The following is an 18,601-nucleotide window of genomic DNA, read 5'->3' as shown; positions in this document are numbered from 1 at the left end:
GCAAGATGGACAGAAAGCTATTAGAGTTTGCATTTTGGAGGTTGGAAAGTTGGGAGTTTCGGGTTGCTGGTAGTGGTTTTTGTATTTATTTATTTATTTTTAATTAACCCAGATTTCTGAAAGTCTACTCTCCGGATATGTAGTCCAGAACTGCAACTGAATCAGTCCATCTTTTCTTCTGTAAGCAAAAGTACCTGAGTTTCCTAAGTCTTTTTCTGGAGGACAGATTTTCTACACTAACTGATTTGTGAAAAGGATGTTATAGAGCGTGTGTTAGAAGGAGAAAACAAGCACAGGATCAGACTTAGTAAAGAGGAACACATTGTCAGGGCACAAAAATTGTACAGAATCAGCAAAGCATCAAGGAATACTGGCATGTTGTGTAGACAGTTGTCTTGGTTTCAAGCTGGAACACAGCTGATTTTTCCTTCACATTGGCTAGTATGATGCTATGTTTTGACTTCAGGGAAAAAATGATGTTGATAAAGGCAAATGCCTTTTTGTGACTTCTGACCTAACAAGCAGGACATCCACCTGAGTTAGTGTTTTTCATTGTCATCTCAGATGGCCCTTGGATCAGTCACCGCCTTTTCTGCTCAGATCTGTGTCCAGGCAAAGGGAATTAAAGGAAGATTTCTGTCTCCTTGCTGTACGTAGGGAGAAATGGGGGGAGCACTGTTGTTGAGAATGGCTTCTACTTTTCCTTTGCAGCGGTGGTAACTGAGCCTGAGTGGACTAGACTATTGTTGGGTAACAGTAAAGTCATTCAGTTCTTAAGAATGAGCCATTTCTCATTTTCCAGGATGTAGCAGTCCACCTGGTACTGTTTTCTTGGGTTCATACCTACGTCAGTCTTCAAATGCAGAGTTGCTGCATGGTTTGATCCATGCCTAGAGGAAATATATTTGCAAACCCTCTGACCATTTGTGTGAACCTTATCACCACCTAAAGAGATGCAGTAGCCCTGGGGCAGCTCACCCTTTGCAAATGATGTATATTATGAGGCAAACAGTCTGGAATGGTGCTGCTACTACATTAAAAGAGTAATCTCTTCAGGATTTAGTCCCTCCACTGGCCACAGGGGCTGAACCCTGTCCTAAAAATGCTTCCAAGGGCAGACCTGGCACTCTTACTTGACTTTAAGTGAACTACAGGAAAAGGCAGGTCCTGTGCCTCCTCCTGCTCATCCATGCACTTTTCATTTCATTGGCAGATACATGGACCCTCATGCCCAGGTGCTGGATGAGGCATTTGTGTAACAGTAACATGCTGTTCAACAAGCCTTCTTCAATCATTGCAAAGGAAATCTTGCAAACCTGTAGTAATAGAGACAACATGAGAGGAGTCACTGAATGTAATAGCAGTGAAGAGTTTGCAGAATTGCCTTTCAACTGGGGGCAGAGAAGCAGACACAGCTGGTCCCATCAAAGAACTCTACTCTTTTTGCTTCCCAGAAGTGCCTCACGGAGGAGAACCTGGTGATACTAAAAGTGAGCATTGCATCTAGGCTTGCAGTTGTGACAGTAGGCGTTCATACTGCATTAGACAGCATTTTTGGCCTGTCAAAGCCCTGGTTGAAGCCTCATGCTGAGGTACTGGCAGTATGGCTGGTCAAGAACTGGAGGGGCCTTCCCAGGCTTTATGCACTGCACTCTGTGCTTGCAGTATGATCTTCCTCTCATCACCTGGACTTCATTCTTCTGTGTCTCACTAGCCCCTGCTGTGTCTCTTCAGTGCTATGCCTGAGTGGCTGACCTTTTCCTTGAACTCTAACAGTTTCATGTTTGATTTATGAAGTAACTCAGAGATGCATCGCTAAACACAGTGAGTGCGGCTAATGATTACAAGGTCTAATATTCCTCTCAGCCTGCTAATTACAGCTCCCCAGTACCAAAGGGGCAAGAAGAAACATGGCACTGGCAGCCATTACATGAGCACTGCACATACTATCAAACACAGGACACAGGGGTAGGCCCTGGTATGGTGTGTATACTATCTGTGGCTGGAAGGTGGAGAGAAAAGTACAGATAAATGCATATGAGTGTATGCACAGAGGGTCTGTGTGCCAATCAGGCATTCAGAGGGGAGATGTGAACTACTAGCAGCAGTCCTGTTGGAGAACACTTTCCCCACAGAAAAAGCAGGCATTAGCTAGAATTCCTGGGAGGCAGATGCACCACGGTGTGAGGATGACATCACCAACTGCAATTGTGCATTATCTTTCAGAGTCGTGGTTGATTTGAAGCCTATTTCCAAGTGACCTGACAAATCCATTTCCAAGACAACAACAAAATGCAGCAGACAGATGGCTTAGTAATTTCAAAGCCTCTCCAGAGAGAGAAAGTGTCACTATAAGCCTGCACTGTCTTGGTATTAGAATGAATGAGATCTCAACATCTGCAATAGCTGTGTGTTAGAAGAACATGGTGTAGGCCGGACACTTGTAGATGTTCTGATGATCCCCGCTGGAATAGCTTCATGATTCTCAGACTTTCACCCTATCTCAAAATCACATTCTGAGCCAACGTTAAATGACTTGCTTTGTGACTGTAGATGTTTTCTCTGCATTATCTTCCTCAAACCGTGTTCTCATCTACTGTATATCCATTAAGGAGAGTAAGGAGCAATCTAATAGCGTATATTCTGTTTGGGTTGACATGGAGAGAATAAGTCATGGGCATGGATGAGTACCTCATTTTTCTCACCCAGGGATAAGGATAAACAGAAAATTATTAGACATTATGTTGTTGTATGGCCTAAATAACCAGCTGCAGGTAAGAATTTTAGCCAAAATATGTGTCGGACAAGGATCGCGTTTGTCAGGCTTCAGATGTGCACGTAAACTCCTTTATTTATTATTTTATTGTTTTGTTTTGTTTTGCTTAGGAGGAGGAGTCCACTTATGCTGCTTGTTGGATTTAGGGAGTACAGCAGTTAATCACGGCTAGACAAAATTATATAGGCAAGAAAGGACAGAGAAACCCCAGATCGGATCCTTTAAGCTGGTTATTCCCTGAACCTTAAGTGAGGATTAAACTCACTCACTTTCCTCTGTGGAACAGCATTCACCCGCCCTTACCGTCCTGGCCTCGAGTCAAGTCCTGTAATTACAGGAGGGGGGCTGGAGACAGCTGACAGTGTGGAGGATATTGGCTCAGATCAACCCCTTAACAGCCCACCTGAACCAAGCTCTGAAATTAGTGCTGATGCTGAAAAGAAAAACTTCTGCCAGCTTGAGAAAGAATTGGAAAAATGCAAAAGAGATATTCTACATTCTCCCTTTCCTAAACCTAACCCCACTAACCCCACTAACACTTCCATGTATCCACTTAGGGAAGTTCCAGTGTTATCAGGAGATATAGGATACATAAATAAACTCCCCACTTACAAGTGGAGAGGTGAGAAATTTTAAAAGGGAAATGAAATCTTTAATGAAAGATCTTACTGGATCAGCAGAACAGTTTGTTCAATTCTTGGTCATCTTTAGCTTATAAAATACTGGGAGTTAATTTAATTGGGAATACTTTAGAGGGATCAGGAATGATAATTTCACTTTTTGAGACTACTGAATTAAAATGGGAAGATAAAATAGTCACAGGGCAATTGTTACATGCACTAAAAGCAGGGACAGTTCACTGGGGAGAGATTTAATAGTTAAATTGGGACTGCAATTGAAAACTTGTGGAACAGGTATAAAGGTTTCAGTGAATCTGTTGACAGCTGATGATGAAAGAGAAACAAATCCAAAGGTGTGGGCAGGAAAAGGAAACGGGTGGACTCACAATTACTCCCTTAAAAATAACTGCCCAAGGAGGGAGTGAAACTGTGAAACAAGAACAATATCCCGTAACTTTAAAACGGAAATAGGCCTAAAGCCTATAATACAAACATATGTCACCCAATAACACTCCACTTTTGCCAATACAGAAGGCAGACAGCACTTATCGGCTGGTGCAAGGTTTAAGAAAAATTAATGAAATAGTTCTCAAGCAACAACCCCATTGTAAACCTGTGCTTTAATGAGTCTGATCCCACAGAAACATAAATGGTTCAGTGTAATAGGCTTAAAAGATGCTTTCTGGACCTGCGTTTTAGACTCAGAGCATTGAGATCCTTTTGCCTTTGAATGAGAGGACCCAGAAACGAGACGAAAGCAGTAATAGTGACGTGCGGAATCAAACTCTGTAACCACAAAGTAGTTATAAGCATGCATGTTTTAATCAGTGTTGTGCAGACAACAGGTGCAAGGGAGATCATTCCTCCTAACTTGCACACCAGCAAGCAAAAGCGTTACAGATTTATAAGCAGATCTTATACATATTCAGAAGATTCATCTACATATTCATTAATTTCCGGGAACTGATTTACATGCTGTACCCCCCCCCCCCTCTGACACGTGCGTAGTTTGTAGCAAGGGTCTCCCTCTGGTGGTCGTGGGGATGAAGTCAGAAGTCTTCCTCGGTCTGACTTTTTTACCTTACAATAGCTCCCCCATTCAAACAGGTCAAAACCAGTTGCTTTAGGCTGTTCTCCCCTTCTGTTTGCACAGTTCCTTTGGTTCTGACTGCAAAGAGGTCACATGTCCCACTGATCTTCCCTTATTGTTTTCCTAAGTTTAGTATACTTAATCCTTATGTGAGTGGCTCAATTTGCCCAATTCCTGATGTCAATTCCCTCCTTTTCTTAAACCTAGCAAGACCTTTTGCTAAACAACCCCATTTCGAGAAAGGGAATTCCTAAAACAACTTCCATTCTCCATCTTCTGCCGTAGTCTACATTTCTTCCAATCTTCATAGCTATCTCCCAACCCTTACAAAGCTACAACATACATCTCAAAGTAATACACATCAAAACAAGTAGGGCAAATTGTTATAACAGAGTTGTTTCAACCATACGGGTAGCCAACTAGTTAAGTTTTTCCACAATTTGGTAAAGCCTAAGGAAGTATCATCTAACGAAGCTTGGTGGAGTACTTTAGTATGTTCCCATATGGTTTGCAGATCAGTTTCTATTCTATAGGTCTTATCTATGCAAGCGCAACAGCTCTGATTAATAATTGCACAAACTCCCCATTATTTACTAATAGATCTAGCAGCATCCTATTCTAACAGCACTACCTTACTTAACATTGAAACTTCTATTTGTAATGCTCATATTTTGTCCATAGTTGCATTTTCTGTTATTTCCAATGTAGCTGAAATGTTAACTATTGCCTTTTCTAATTCTCTTACTCCCAAGTACAGGATAAACCACCTAGCAAAGCTATGGAAGCTGGCTGTTTTTTTTCTATGAGGGGGTTATTTACATGTTTCATCCTCTTCCAAGGAGTTCTCAGTATCCTGGGAGGAGAAACTGTTCAATTGAAAAAGGAATTTTGTGGCACTAAATATCCCCATACACGATGTCCTCTCAAGTTCCTCAGTAGGGTCTTCCTTGCCTGTCCATCACCACAGACCACCACAACCCTGGTCCGAAGGGGCACTTTTCTGATCATTTATTAAAGCAGAGGTCATTTATTTCACCCTTCCTTGGACCCTCGAGTTTACAAAACTGTACTCCATCCTGAGGACATACATTAAATTCCCCTACACTTATTGATCTATACCTATACTATTTCTCCTAAGTATTGTAATATTACAATCTGCCCAAAGTTGAAAATTGAATTTAGGTCCCTTTATTTCTATAGTCGTATTTTAATTTGCACACCTACATCTACCTCCAGCCCTGCTCCATAGTGTCCACTTGGTAGACGGAATCCCACATTGAGGGAGATCCATCTCTCTATCTCTTTGCAAGTTTGTGGACACCCAACAATTCAAAATATTTGATCCGAGTGAGATTTTCTATAATTTGTATAAAAGCAATTTCCCGCCAAGCTAAAGCAAATCCTACACACTATTTGCAAGAAATAATATATGCATGTTGCCTTATTAAGTTTGAGCTTAAGAGGTTCCTTCTCTTCGACAGTGGTCGAAGTCCACAGTGGTCGATCAGTCCTTCCACCTTAGATGCTGTGCGAGTAGTCAGAAGCACTTGATAGGTCCCTTCCCATCTTGGTTCCAAAGCTGAATCTGAGAGGGATTTAACATAGACATGATCGCCTGGTAATACATCATACATTGGACCATCCAGGCCCCGTGCCCCAGTACCAAATACCGTTCATCAATTTTCTTTAACTGCTTTGCCAAGCTGACCATATACTCACTTAACACCTCATCCCCCACCTGCATAGATCCAATCTCCATAAAATACTGAAGGGCATAACAATGTGTCCAGATGAGCGTGCACTCATCTGTCAGCTTGCTCTCTTCTCTTCTAAATCATTAACTAGATTCCTGTCCTCTTTAGAATACTGTACAGGTTCTGACTCAGCTACAGAGATTTTAAGTTTACCATCTGGAATTAAAGCCTTCTTCAACTGCCTGTTCTGACCCACCATCTTAGTTCCAGTTTCCTGTACAGTGTTACCTTTCTGATGTCCTTTACAATGTATAATAGCCATGCTCTTTGGTAGATTTAAATCATGGTGTTTTCCTTGGGTATGAGAAATCCTTGCTCTTTTCAGATGGTACTATGAGCGTGTAGCATCCCAAATACATAATTAGCGTCTGTCCATATAATTAAGGCTCTTGTCCGGGCAGTCATTTCAGCCTTCTGAGGGAAAGACCCCACAGGTAATGGTTCTATTTTGTCTTGACAGCAGCTATTGCATATCCTGCCTTACGGTTTCCTTGTCTCACAGAACTGCTACCGTCGGTAAACCAGGTGTCTTCTGCATCTTCTAAGGCTTCGTCCTTCAGGTCCGACTGGCTGGAATATGCAGCTTCAGTTGTTTCAAAGCAGTCATGAAATACTGGTTCTCCAGGAGTTTCACTAAGGAAAAATACTGGGTTGACAATATTAGTTACAATTATTTCTACATCATCTTGCTGTATCAGGATGGCCTGGTATTTCAGGAACCTTTGGGATGACAGCCAATGCCCCCAATACAGCAGACACTGTGTGAGATATTAAAACTGTTATTCTTATAATGCCTAGTATAACTTTACTGGTTTCTTGAATATTGAGTACCAGTGCAGCCACCGTCCTCAAGCACCCCGGCCATTCCTTACTCACTTCATCAAGCTGTTTGGAGAAGTGTGCCACTGCCCTCTGATAGCATCCATGGCTCCGGGCAAGGGCTCCCAGGGCCATTCCTTGTTCTTCATGCAAGAACAGCCAGAAGGGATTCGTGATGTCTGGTAGCCCCAGAGCAGCGGGCCTTCATGAGTTCTTCTTTGAGCTGGGGAAATGCCCTCCTTGCTTCCCATTTCATATAAAATTTTGGCTTTCCCAGCAGTCCGTAGCTGTGTACCCACAGTTGGCACCATCCTGTCATTCCTGGGAACATACGGAGTTCCTTGGCAGTTTGTGGCTCAGGGGTTTGGCAGATGGCTTCTTTCTTGACAGTCCTTAAGGTTCGAAGTCCAGCTGTAATCTCATATCCTAAATACGTCACTTGCTATGGAGTTATTCGTGCTTTCTGTTGAGAAACTTGATAATCGTTTAAACCAAGAAATTCAGCAAACTCACAGTCATTGTTGCACACCGTCCTCTTGTTTCCGTGGCATCCACATACTGCAGTAAAGTTCTACCCTGGGATGGAGGAACCCAAGTATCAGGTTTACAAGTTGACCAGCTCTCAAAAATCACTGAACTGTTCTCACAACCCTGGGTAACACTGTCCAAGTTAACTGAGTCTTTTTCACCCTGTATTAGGGTCTTCCAATTCAAAGGCCAAATCAGGCAGAAAAGGCATCCTTCAAATCCAGAAGGTAAACTCCAACTACTAATTCCTTAATTTGGTTAATAAAGTGTATGTTGCTACCATTACTATTTACTTGCCCTCAAATCTTGTACAAAACTACAGTACTTTCTATAGTTGGATTGTATTTGGATTCATATTCAATTAGTAATTCAGAGTCAAAAAAAAAAAAAAAAAAATTCTTTTATCCTTCTACAGTCACATATCCTCAAAAGGCACTGCTTTACCCTGACTGGGCTAACTTTTGCTTTTAACTTCTATTTAAGACTGCAATTTTGGCTCTGCCAGTTATCCCTAATACCCACACTCCCAAGCAGACCTTATTTAAGATTTATATAACTTCTGGAGGTACAATCTTGTTTTTCCCAGTTTGTGTTAAAGCCAGACTTAAAATTTTCAATCATTTAATTGTGTTTCATCCTTAGCCCCAGTTTTATTGAATTTAATCTCTGAATTCATTTGTTCTAATAAATCTTGCCAGAGTAGCCTGGCATGTACAAGAATTTATGTATTCCTAATTGTTTTCTCAGCCTATATTTAATTAATCCCCAAAAGTAAGCCTTTTCTTATTGGGCATTAGCTCCTACTACTGTTACAAAATCCCTGCTTCCCTAGCTGCAATTAAACCAGTGGATCTGCTAGGGTAAATTTCCCAGGTTGCGATCCTTCAGCTTTGCAATCAGAGATGGTTCCCCCTCTCTCAGGTTGGTAAGATTTCTCCACCAGTGTCCCATTTCCCTGCAGTTAGTACACTGCTTTCCTTCCAGTGGGGCAGAGCTCTCCCTGAGCTCTTCCAGCCCCCTCCCTATCTCTCTCTGAGGGATCTGAGTCCTAAGGCCCTGCTCTAGTGCTGCAACAGTAACAGTTATTCCCAATTTCCTTACTATCTCTGTTTCTCAATCTGTTTTTTTCTTTGTTTGTTTGTTGTTTTTTTCTTTGTTTGTTTTTCCTTCATATTGCTTACCTCCCTGCAGTCCTGACATCCCTGTTACACCCTGCTCATCTTTGCCTTCCTCAGCCTGTGTCCTTCCCAAATTTTTCACTTTCAAAACTCTCATCATTACATCAAATACTGACATCATATTGCAGGTTCACGTCCTCCTCTCCAGAGGCTCACAGGGCTAACACTGGGATTTTGGGTTTCCTAGATCTCTGCAGACAAAGGCTATTCTCACTTGCAGTGCCCTATCCTCTCCACCTCCCCCTTTGCAAGAATTGCTGCTTACAGCAGCAGTCTCCATCCCCGGCTCACTCTCTCACACCAAGTTCTGCTCGCGGGGGAACGGAGCGGGGGGGTTGCTCTCATGCCCGCACAGATAAACTCACTTTTTCTTTAACCCTTTTTCCTTTGTAGGTTATTCCACTATTTGTACTCTCAATTCTACTTCCGTATACCATTAACAATTACACTTTCTAATACCATCAAAACAGTTTTCACATTCCCTTCAGAACCCACAAATGAAACAATACAGTTCTTCACTTTCCATAAACCCTTAATACTATATAGCTTTCCCCAAACACTCCGTTTTGTTCATTTATAAACACCACACAACAGAACCAGCACTCACACACCTCATCGCACACAGAACACAGTATTACATAAACGAGTTGACGCTCATTCCCCAAATGGAGTGGGCATCTCTCTATGGATTCATCATCCCCATTCATAAATTCAAACAAAAACACATAGACAGACAGACAGACAATGATCATTGTTACACTCTGCACTCACACTGCAGCTGTGCCATGTCTCAAGTATTCAACACATTCACTCACAATCGCACATAATGCCAGCTTTACAGTTTACCAAATCAGAGCTCCGGACTTCTTTTGAGTGTTTTGATGGCAATTACTCAAATTCACGGTACCGAACACTTGCAACAGGTGGTGATAACAGTACTGTGATTCCCAGTATTATGGCCACAGGAATCCAAGTAGTCATTTAACAAAATACCAGATGTTATCAATCCCCGCGTACGACTTACAGGTTCCCCGTGTAGGAACTCCCCGAGGACTTTTCCTACCCCAGCCGGCATCCAACCCCACCTGTGAGCTCACTTCCCAGGGGCAGCAGCAAGGCTATACCCAGCGTAGGACGTCTCCATACGGCTTACGGGTTCCCCTCATTGCATACACATACCTGGTCCGCCGATGGATGGTCCTTGTCTGCTCCCGCAGTGATCGGATGAGGAAGGGGAGTCCTTCCGAGAAATCTCGGGGCGCGCTTAAGGCGTCCCTCTTCTCAACCGATCCTGCAGCCGAGCAGAGGTTGTCCCATCTGGGGTGCCAAAATTGACGTGCGGAATCAAACCCTATAACCACAAAGTAGTTATAAAGCAGGTATGTTTTAATCAGTGCTGCGCAGACACTGGGTGCAAGGGGGATCGTTCCTCCTAACTTGCACACCAACAAGCAAAAGCATTACAGATTTATAAGCAGATCTTATACATATTCAGAAGATTCATCTGCATATTCATTGATTTCCGGGAACTGATTTATGTGCTGTCCCCCCCTCTAAGGCATGCGCAGTTCGTAGCAAGGGTCTCCCTCTGGTGGTCGTGGGGATGAAGTCAGAAGTCTTCCTCGGTCTGACCTTTTTACCTTACAATAGCTCCCCCATTCAAACAGGTCAAAACCAGTTGCTTTAGGCTGTTCTGTTTGCACAGTTCCTTTGGTCCTGACTGCAAAGAGGTCAACATGTCCCACTGATCTTCCCTTATTGTTTTCCTAAGTTTAATATACTTAACCCTTATGTGAGTGGCTCAATTTGCCCAATTCCTGATCTCAACAGGAGGACTGTTTTACCGTCATTGTTCATGGAATCACCTAATTTATTTGGAAAAGTGCTGGAGAAAGTTTTGGAAAAGTTTCAGGTTGAAGAGGGGGTAAAGCTGTTAGATTATGTGGATGATTTGCTGATTTGTGAAACTGAGGAATCCAAAGTAAAAGAGACTACAAGTAAGCTCCTGAATTTCTTGGGGGACACGGGTTAAGGGTGTTTAAAAGTAAACTGCAGTATGTGGAAAGAGAAGTCAGATACCTAGGGCATGTAATTTCTGTAGGGAATTGGAGAATTCTGAAAAAAATCAGGGCGTTGTGCAGCTTCCTCTGCTTGGGACAAAGAGGGAGTTGTGAAAGTTTCTAGGTCTAATTGAATGCTGTAGATTATGAACAAGAGCATATTTCAAAAACAAAAACAAAGAGTTTGTATCTCAAACTATCAGAGGGAGAACCCAACATATTAAAATGGACAAAAGAGGAGAAAGAATTAGTAGAAGTACTGAAATGGGACTTAATCACAGCACCTGTGTTAGAACTGCCTGCCTTAAAGGAACCATTTCACCTTTTTGTAACTCTCTGTGAAGAAGCTGCTTTAGGAGTTCTAACACAAGAATAGGGAGACAAAAGAAAATCTACTGCATACTTGCCTAAGCTATCAGACCCTGTATCGAGGTTAGACCAAATGTGTCCATGAGGTAGTAGCAACTGCCTTATTGGTGGAAGAGAGTATGTGTGTACCCTTCGGGGCTGTAAGGAACAAATTGTTCAGTTGTTGATTTTACGTGTTTCTCCCCCTAAAGAGACTGCTCCACATTTTGAGGCATGATTGTTTAAAAAAAGGAAAAGAAAAAGAATACGCTCCTCAATCTCTTAGAAACGCATAGTGCCAAACCCTCCCCCATGGAGCTGGAGTGGGCACGGAACAATTGGTCCAACTTAGAGGGAGTCGCAGATCTCTCCACAAGTAAACTAGTATGGGGGAGGGAAAGGGAAAATCAATCATTTGTGCAGTTCTAGGAGCTGCTCTTGCTGTTGCTGTAGAGATTCGCGATGAACAGCACATGGCAGAAACCCAAATTGGTCAGTCCTTGCAGGAATTGTTTGTACCTGCAGGACCGAGTAGAAGATCTTAGAGGACAGTCAGAAAAAGAACATTCAAAAGTCCTCCTTCAGCAAGTTCTTAGAGAACAGTTGGTAAATGAGAGGGAGATTAATGCTAGTTCCCCACATAGTGACTTTTATCCAGGAGAAAATCTTGAGAATGTGAGAGCCCAAAAAGACAAATCAGGAAACTTGGTGACCCTTCTCTGCCCTCCGATAGAAACTGGGCATTGAGATTTTGGTCGCACTCCTAGGGATTCAGAGACAACAGTATGTATAGAAAGTGCCACTAACGGGGTGAACAGATCCTATTAATTGAAAAGGAATCAGAGGGTTACTGGGGACCTGGAATATTTTTCACCACTGGCAACTACTGTGCCCCGTTGGCCCTTACTCAAAAAAACGCTTATTGGGATGATTACTCCCCAGGACAACTGATGTTGATTGATTTCCTGCACACTGTTCTTGTCCCTTTAACCCTCAAAAAGCCTCTTGACAAAAACATCTGTAAGGCTCAAGACGATCAGGGGAAAATGTACCAAATTAACCATCTGGATTTCACCCACCTTCCAACTTTTGGTTCATTTGGGACCAGGAAAGTTTTTGTTGTTTTCTTTTCCACTTATGCTTTCTCTAACCTTGGTTCCTCTGGAACTGGGAAGTTCTCTCTCTTCTGTTTTCCAGATGCTAACGAATGCTGATCCTATTGCTGTACCTCACATGTTCCCTTCTCACCCTGCTCCTTTCTCTGGGATCCCTGGGATATCATTAATGTCACTGTTTCAGACAGGCATCTTCTTCAGATTAATTTTTGTAATTGCTTATGCTGACCCTATCACATTCACTGGCTGGTCACAGTCCCATGCTCATACTGGGCATACTGGGTGGATGGGACTGAATTCTAATTGTAACAGAGGCTTAACCCTATCAACCGTGGTTAAGCACAGTGATGAAATATATTCAGGAAATGAATGGGGCCAGGATAGTGCTGGCTGTCTCATGCAACTCTAGGGAGATACAGAACAAAAAATAAAAGCAGGGTGCCAGATGCAACAAGTGATCTGTGTGCATTGCAACATCCCTGCAGTCTTCCCTATCAGCACTGGGAACCAATGAGCAGTTCTTTTCTAATGTATTATCTCAATGGGAAAGAATTAGTATAAAAGACCACCAGTTAATTGTAGATGCACTTGCCATAACTCAAAATAATGTCTTCCTAGCTTAGCTGTAAAAGGTAAAGGAAAAGCTTTACCTGCTGAAATTTGAAGGGTGATTTGGGACAATGCAAACAAATTTGAAAGAGAATTTCAATCTTAGTGGCATCTAGTTAATTTTACTTATGATTCTGTTAATAACTTTGCCACAGCTTTTGTCCTAACAACACACAATGCTTCGCTACATACCATGTACTCAATCATTGCACTGGGACTGAATCACAATAGGGTTCTGCCCTATCCATTAGAACACAGAGTACAGGTCCAACAAAATGGAAACAAATGGCAAACTGTTGATGTTAGTTCATGTGCTGCATGGGAACAACAAGGATTTATTTGTGAGAATAATACCATCAAGACTCAAGACATTTGTCTTGACGCTGAGCAAAATATTTGCCATTTTTAGAGGTATCCCAATGTGACTCCTGAAATAGTGCTCATCTATATTGGAAAAGGATGTGTGTGCATGAGAACCTCTTATAATTTTATACTCATAGGTAATATTACTGTAGATGCAAGCAATCGTTCAAATGTCTGTGTTTGTAACTTCACTAATGTTATGGGATGGGATTTTAATTATTCAGTGCCAGTTACATCATATCAGTTCAATTATACATCAATCCAAGATTTGCAGCCTGTCCCAATTGGAATGAGTCTTGCTTTGGTACAGAAATTATTGCAACATGACGATCTGTACCAACTGGTAGAACACATTTGGGATAATGGACAGAAAACTTTAATTACTGTTCACCATGATACTGAAGAGATACACCATGTCCTGGAAAGGGTGAAGAAGGGTGGAGAACACCATTGGTGGGAAACGGTCCTTAGGTGGTCACCAACAGCGAGAGGAGTTTATAATTCTGTGCTTTACTCTGTTGTGATCTTATTAATCCTACCGCTGATGTGTTATTGCTTGTAATCATATTATATGTGAAAGTCTGGCACATGCTGAGACGACTGGCCCAGCTTGAAATTACCAAGGAGTCTGAAAGTTGGTCTAGGTATTAGATTACTTTTCCTAACTTTTTCTAGGCTCCTGATGATCCATGGGTAAGGTGAGTTCTGTTATGCGCATTGGCAGCATTCACACTTTGCTCCTTTGCTTTTGTGTGATTTTAACATGTATTTTTCCCTTCTCCCCTCATTCCCCTTAGTGCTTTTCTACTTGAAACCACCATGGGACAGTGATAGCAAGCTTTGCACCACTGGATGGTTTGAGAAGCGGGAACAATGCTTGGCTCAAAGCTTGTTCAGAGGCAGCCATCTGAGACATGAGAAACTGGAGAATGCTTGGCTCAAAGCCTGTTCAGCAGCACCCATCCAAGTCATGACCTGCCCAACAAGTTTTTGAAGTTAATGGCTGACTACCATCAGCACAGTGGTAAGAGGACAGATGTGCTGTTGCTCCTGATGAACAAAAATATGGGTACCCTGACAGCTACATCACTGTGATGGACAGGACCTGATGCCCCCTGATAATTGGGGTAGTCAGGCCCAAATAGTTCTGAAGAAGAACAGGGAACCCCATCTGCCAAAATGCAGAGCCATGTAAGTTAACAAGACGTCACTGACCAACCTGCTGTCTCCCCATGGACCAGTGAAACATCGCCAGATTCCCTGATGGTGGCTATCCCTGCTCTGTAAAATGTTTGCTAGAATTTATTTCGTTACTATCACTAACATCCCCATCTTCCCCACATCCCTTAGTAGCTTAGAACCTGTAATGCTGATTGTGCTCTGATTTAAGATTTACTAGCTGTTCATACTGGGATGAACCATACAAGAGTGAAGAAATTGTTTTTCTTAATAATCAATATATATATTAGAGTATGGAGAATAGCAAGATGATTAGTTTTGATAAATTGTTATTATCAATCATCAGGTTGGGTTAGTAAGGTAGTTTTCTTATATTAGAAATATTTCTAAGTGCAAAAAAACAAAAAAGGGTAAAAGAAAAAGAGTGGGAATTGTGAGAGGTAGGTTATATGTTTTTGCAGTGGAAATTTCCAGTATTTCTGTATGTAGCATAGGATAAGCTGCCTTTCACAAAGAAAGTCGCTGAACAGAGTAAAGTTGAGACTGGGGCGTTCCGACCCAGGTAAAATTGGCACAGGCACTAGGTAAGGTAATTGTATACAGTAGGGGAGGTACAGGACTGAACTAGTGTGCAGATTGTTGAAAATATTGTCCTCTTATCGTCGTAAAAAGTACAGAACATGCCCAAAGACAATGGGTTGGCAACAGACATTTTATGGAAGCATAATGTAGGAACAGCATCAGAAGATTGTGAGCTCAACTAGTGAGTGGCTTTACCTGCATCAGACCAAGGGTATATAGCGGAGTGGATTTCACTGACTGGTTATTCAATTTCTCCCTTATCAGTAGTGGGTTACATGCCCATTATTGCAATAATGAATAAACTGCTCTTCACAGATCTTTGCCTGATCAGAAATTTTTGATCTTAAGTGTGTTTCTCACATAACAGTAACTCCGCATAACACTATGGCTGTTCTACAGGGGCAGCTGGCTATTCTGAACTTTCTAATATCCCTTGCTCATCATGAAAAGCTTAGGCACTCGTTGCTGCTGGAATTACAGAGAAAGCATTGATTCATCTGGTTCTAAGGGAGCTGACCAGGAATTTGATTAATGTTTCAGAAACAGTATTGGATGCTAGCCTGAGAGTACTTTGCAGTCAGAGAGGTATGGTATGAAAGTAAAAACAAACAATATGTGAGAAGATTCTCATGAAGATCCAGGCAAAAAGAGTAAAAAATGAAAGACACAGAAAAGAAAGCAAAAAGCACAAAGTGTCCTGTTGGAAGGTATGGATGGCATGAGGAAAGAACCGGTCCTCAGGATGAACAGGGATATACCCTGAACAAAACAAGAGCTAAGCTGAAGAGCAAAAAAATCAGAATACCCATTGAAACAAGCATGAAGAAAATGACCAATTGTTAACTTCATCAGTTATAACAAAGTTGTTCACTGATCCGGAAATGTTTGGGTATATATTGCAATGCAAGTCTCCAGACAGAAAAGAACAGAGCACCCTGAAAGGCAGCCTTATTAGTATATGTACAGAAAGATTTGTTGCTGTGACACAAAGTAACTGTAATGCTAACATGGAAATCACAGGCCACTGCAGGCCTCCCATATTGGAGAAGGGGTTTATGTCTGCCTTTTGAGATGCACAGTTCTGGGAAAAATGGTGCTTCTTGCCATTGCAGAGAGGATATGCATACATAGAAGGCAGGAGATGATGGCAGCATCTTGACTTTTATCCAGGTGTTCTTACTAGCATCAGCCAACCCTGCCCAGTTACCTCTCATCCTTTCCCATCAGAGCTCAGCAGTAAGAGTAATTCTGCTTGCTGACTTATTTAAGGAATACAGTACAGGATGTGTCCTAAAAACAAGCAGGACTGGGGGCTGTTGGATGTCATAATACCCTTTAGCAATGGGTTGGGATTGGGTAGACCAGTGGCCAACTACATGACAGTTTTAGCCCTGGGCTGGTTAGTGGGCTTTCACTGGGAGGAAGGGTGGAACCTACATGACGGAGTCTGCCTCACTAGTTGAAGGAAGGACCTATAAGAAGAGGTATGAATGTTTGCAGGAGCTTTCACAGACAGATGGAAATGGCACTACGATTTAACTAGAGTTAAATCCAAGCCAAGGTGGAAAAAGACTGAAAAGAACAGTTTGTGGACTGGAAAGATGATAGTGGAAAAACAGTGCAGTATGACCTGGGAAATGAACTTTGCATATAAACTGCAGTCTCAGCTCTGACAAATATTCAGATGTCATCATGCAAACAGTGAAATTAGACAGTTAACCACAGGATAAGTTGAAGTGACTTGAAAAAAATTGAGACATCTTGCAAATATTCAGTAAAACAAAATGCAGGTTGTAAATGCAAACAGCTCTTCTGTCATCAGAAACAAAGCAGGGGAACCTGGTAATTGATTCAAAGACATTGGCAAACATGATGCAGCTGAAGCCAAATTATTTTTCCAAAGTAAGTCATAGACTCCTCCCCTGGAAATGAGATTTTCCACTAGCAGTCTACCTCCAGCCAGGAATCTTCCTTCAGCTCTCAGGGGCAGATGCTAGTCTCGGCAGACACCCAGCTGTGAGAGTAATTGAGCAGCGCAGCAGAGCAGGTTTGGGACTCACCAGCAGTCAAAGGCTTTAAAATGAAATTAGATAGCTCTTTAAAATCAACTGTAATCCAGAGTCAAAAGAAAATGCTATTGCTGGATAAATTTTCTCTGAGAGTTTAACAAAGGAAATGCAACAAGCACACTGCCACTGCTGCCTACTGTTGTTTTGGCAAGTCTTGACCATGTTGTTGGGGCCTGGTGACTGTCACTGCTGGGAAAAGGAACAATTCCATGCTATGTGCCACTCATGGCCTCCCATTAAAGCTTGCTTAGACAGGGCTTTGAAGTTTCCCAGTTCCAGACCGAAAATTGGAGCTGGGCTTGCTAAGACATTCCTCTATATTTACAGAGGTATCAGTGGTCCTGCACACCATCATGAGCACATCCCATTAGGGCAAAGGCAATTAACTCTCTCCCTTCTGGTTGGTGAAAGTGAGTGATTGATAGAATGCTTCATGCATAAAACATGAGCTTGAGCTCACATTCAAGATTTTGCCTTTTATTTCTAATTAGTTAGGAATTGTTCATTGGAAACAAAACTGTATTGGAATGAGTATATCAGAAAGAGATCAAACTGATAAATTCTAAAAAAATATTCCTGGTGAGCATTTTTCAGTGTGGGAACAGAAGGTTCAAACTAGGTCTTCTGTCATGAGAATAGCCATAGTATGCTTGTTTCAATTACTACTGTCAAGAATATAGGTTACAACTATTACTAGTTGTAATAAACTAACTCCAGGTTTGCTTTGGAAGAGGAGAGCTGAGTCTGGACTACTGTAATTGTTTGGGAAGCACTGAACACAGAATGTGCACATCAACACATGTGCAGGCTGAGATGCGTCATGCATGCCCATCTCCGACCATGCATGCCCACAGTCACAAAGAACTTGTGTATAGCTGGAAATGGTGCCCAAAGCACCCAGGACACCACATCTCAACAATACCTGCCTTCTTGCTGCCTTTAGACTGTCTTCTCTCTCCTTAAACACTAATACTGTTCCTATTTCTTCTGCAATTAGTTAGCAGGGAAGTATTTATTCACTCTGAGAGAAAAAAAAAATGTGCCTCAGCCTGCTGTGTGTTTAAGATATCTGTAAATCTCCTGAATAAATTGTTGCAAGCTCTATACTGAAGTCTTAAATCCTTATGGAAAGTAACTATTACAGCTTTTTTGTATGTCTGTGCGTCTGTTTACTCAACTACTCCCCACCAAAGCTGGATATTCTTAGCCCTGGACAGATGCTGGACTTTCAGGCAGTGAGTGAGCTGCTGGCATCATACATTTCTCTACCACCGTGAAGGTGAGTAGAGAAACCTTTCTTGTGGAATCTTTCTTGTGGAATCAGGGAAGTCAAGGTGCAGGCAGAATTCAACTTGGGCAAGGGATGTAAAAAACAATAGGAAGACATTCTATAGGTACATTGGCCAGAAGAGACAGGCCAAAGCAAGTATACCTCCTTTGGTAAATGTAAAAGGAGAACTGGCTTCAACAGACGAAGAGAAGGCTGAGGTACTGAATGAGTTCTTTGCCTC

The 18,601-nt window shown here is 42.1% G+C and overlaps 1 pseudogene; it reads left to right on the top strand.

Annotated features, from left to right (window-relative positions):
• Positions 1 to 12,752: 12,752 nt before the first annotated feature.
• LOC149912730 (uncharacterized) lies at positions 12,753 to 14,047 on the top strand (annotated as a pseudogene).
• The last annotated feature ends 4,554 nt before the right edge of the window (positions 14,048 to 18,601 follow it).

This window comes from Phasianus colchicus, chromosome Z, assembly GCF_987193195.1.
Source record: "Phasianus colchicus chromosome Z, bPhaCol1.hap1.1, whole genome shotgun sequence".
NCBI classification, from domain to species: domain Eukaryota; kingdom Metazoa; phylum Chordata; class Aves; order Galliformes; family Phasianidae; genus Phasianus; species Phasianus colchicus.
The sequence above is the reverse complement of the archived record's forward strand: the minus strand, read 5'-3'. Positions and strand labels throughout refer to the sequence as shown.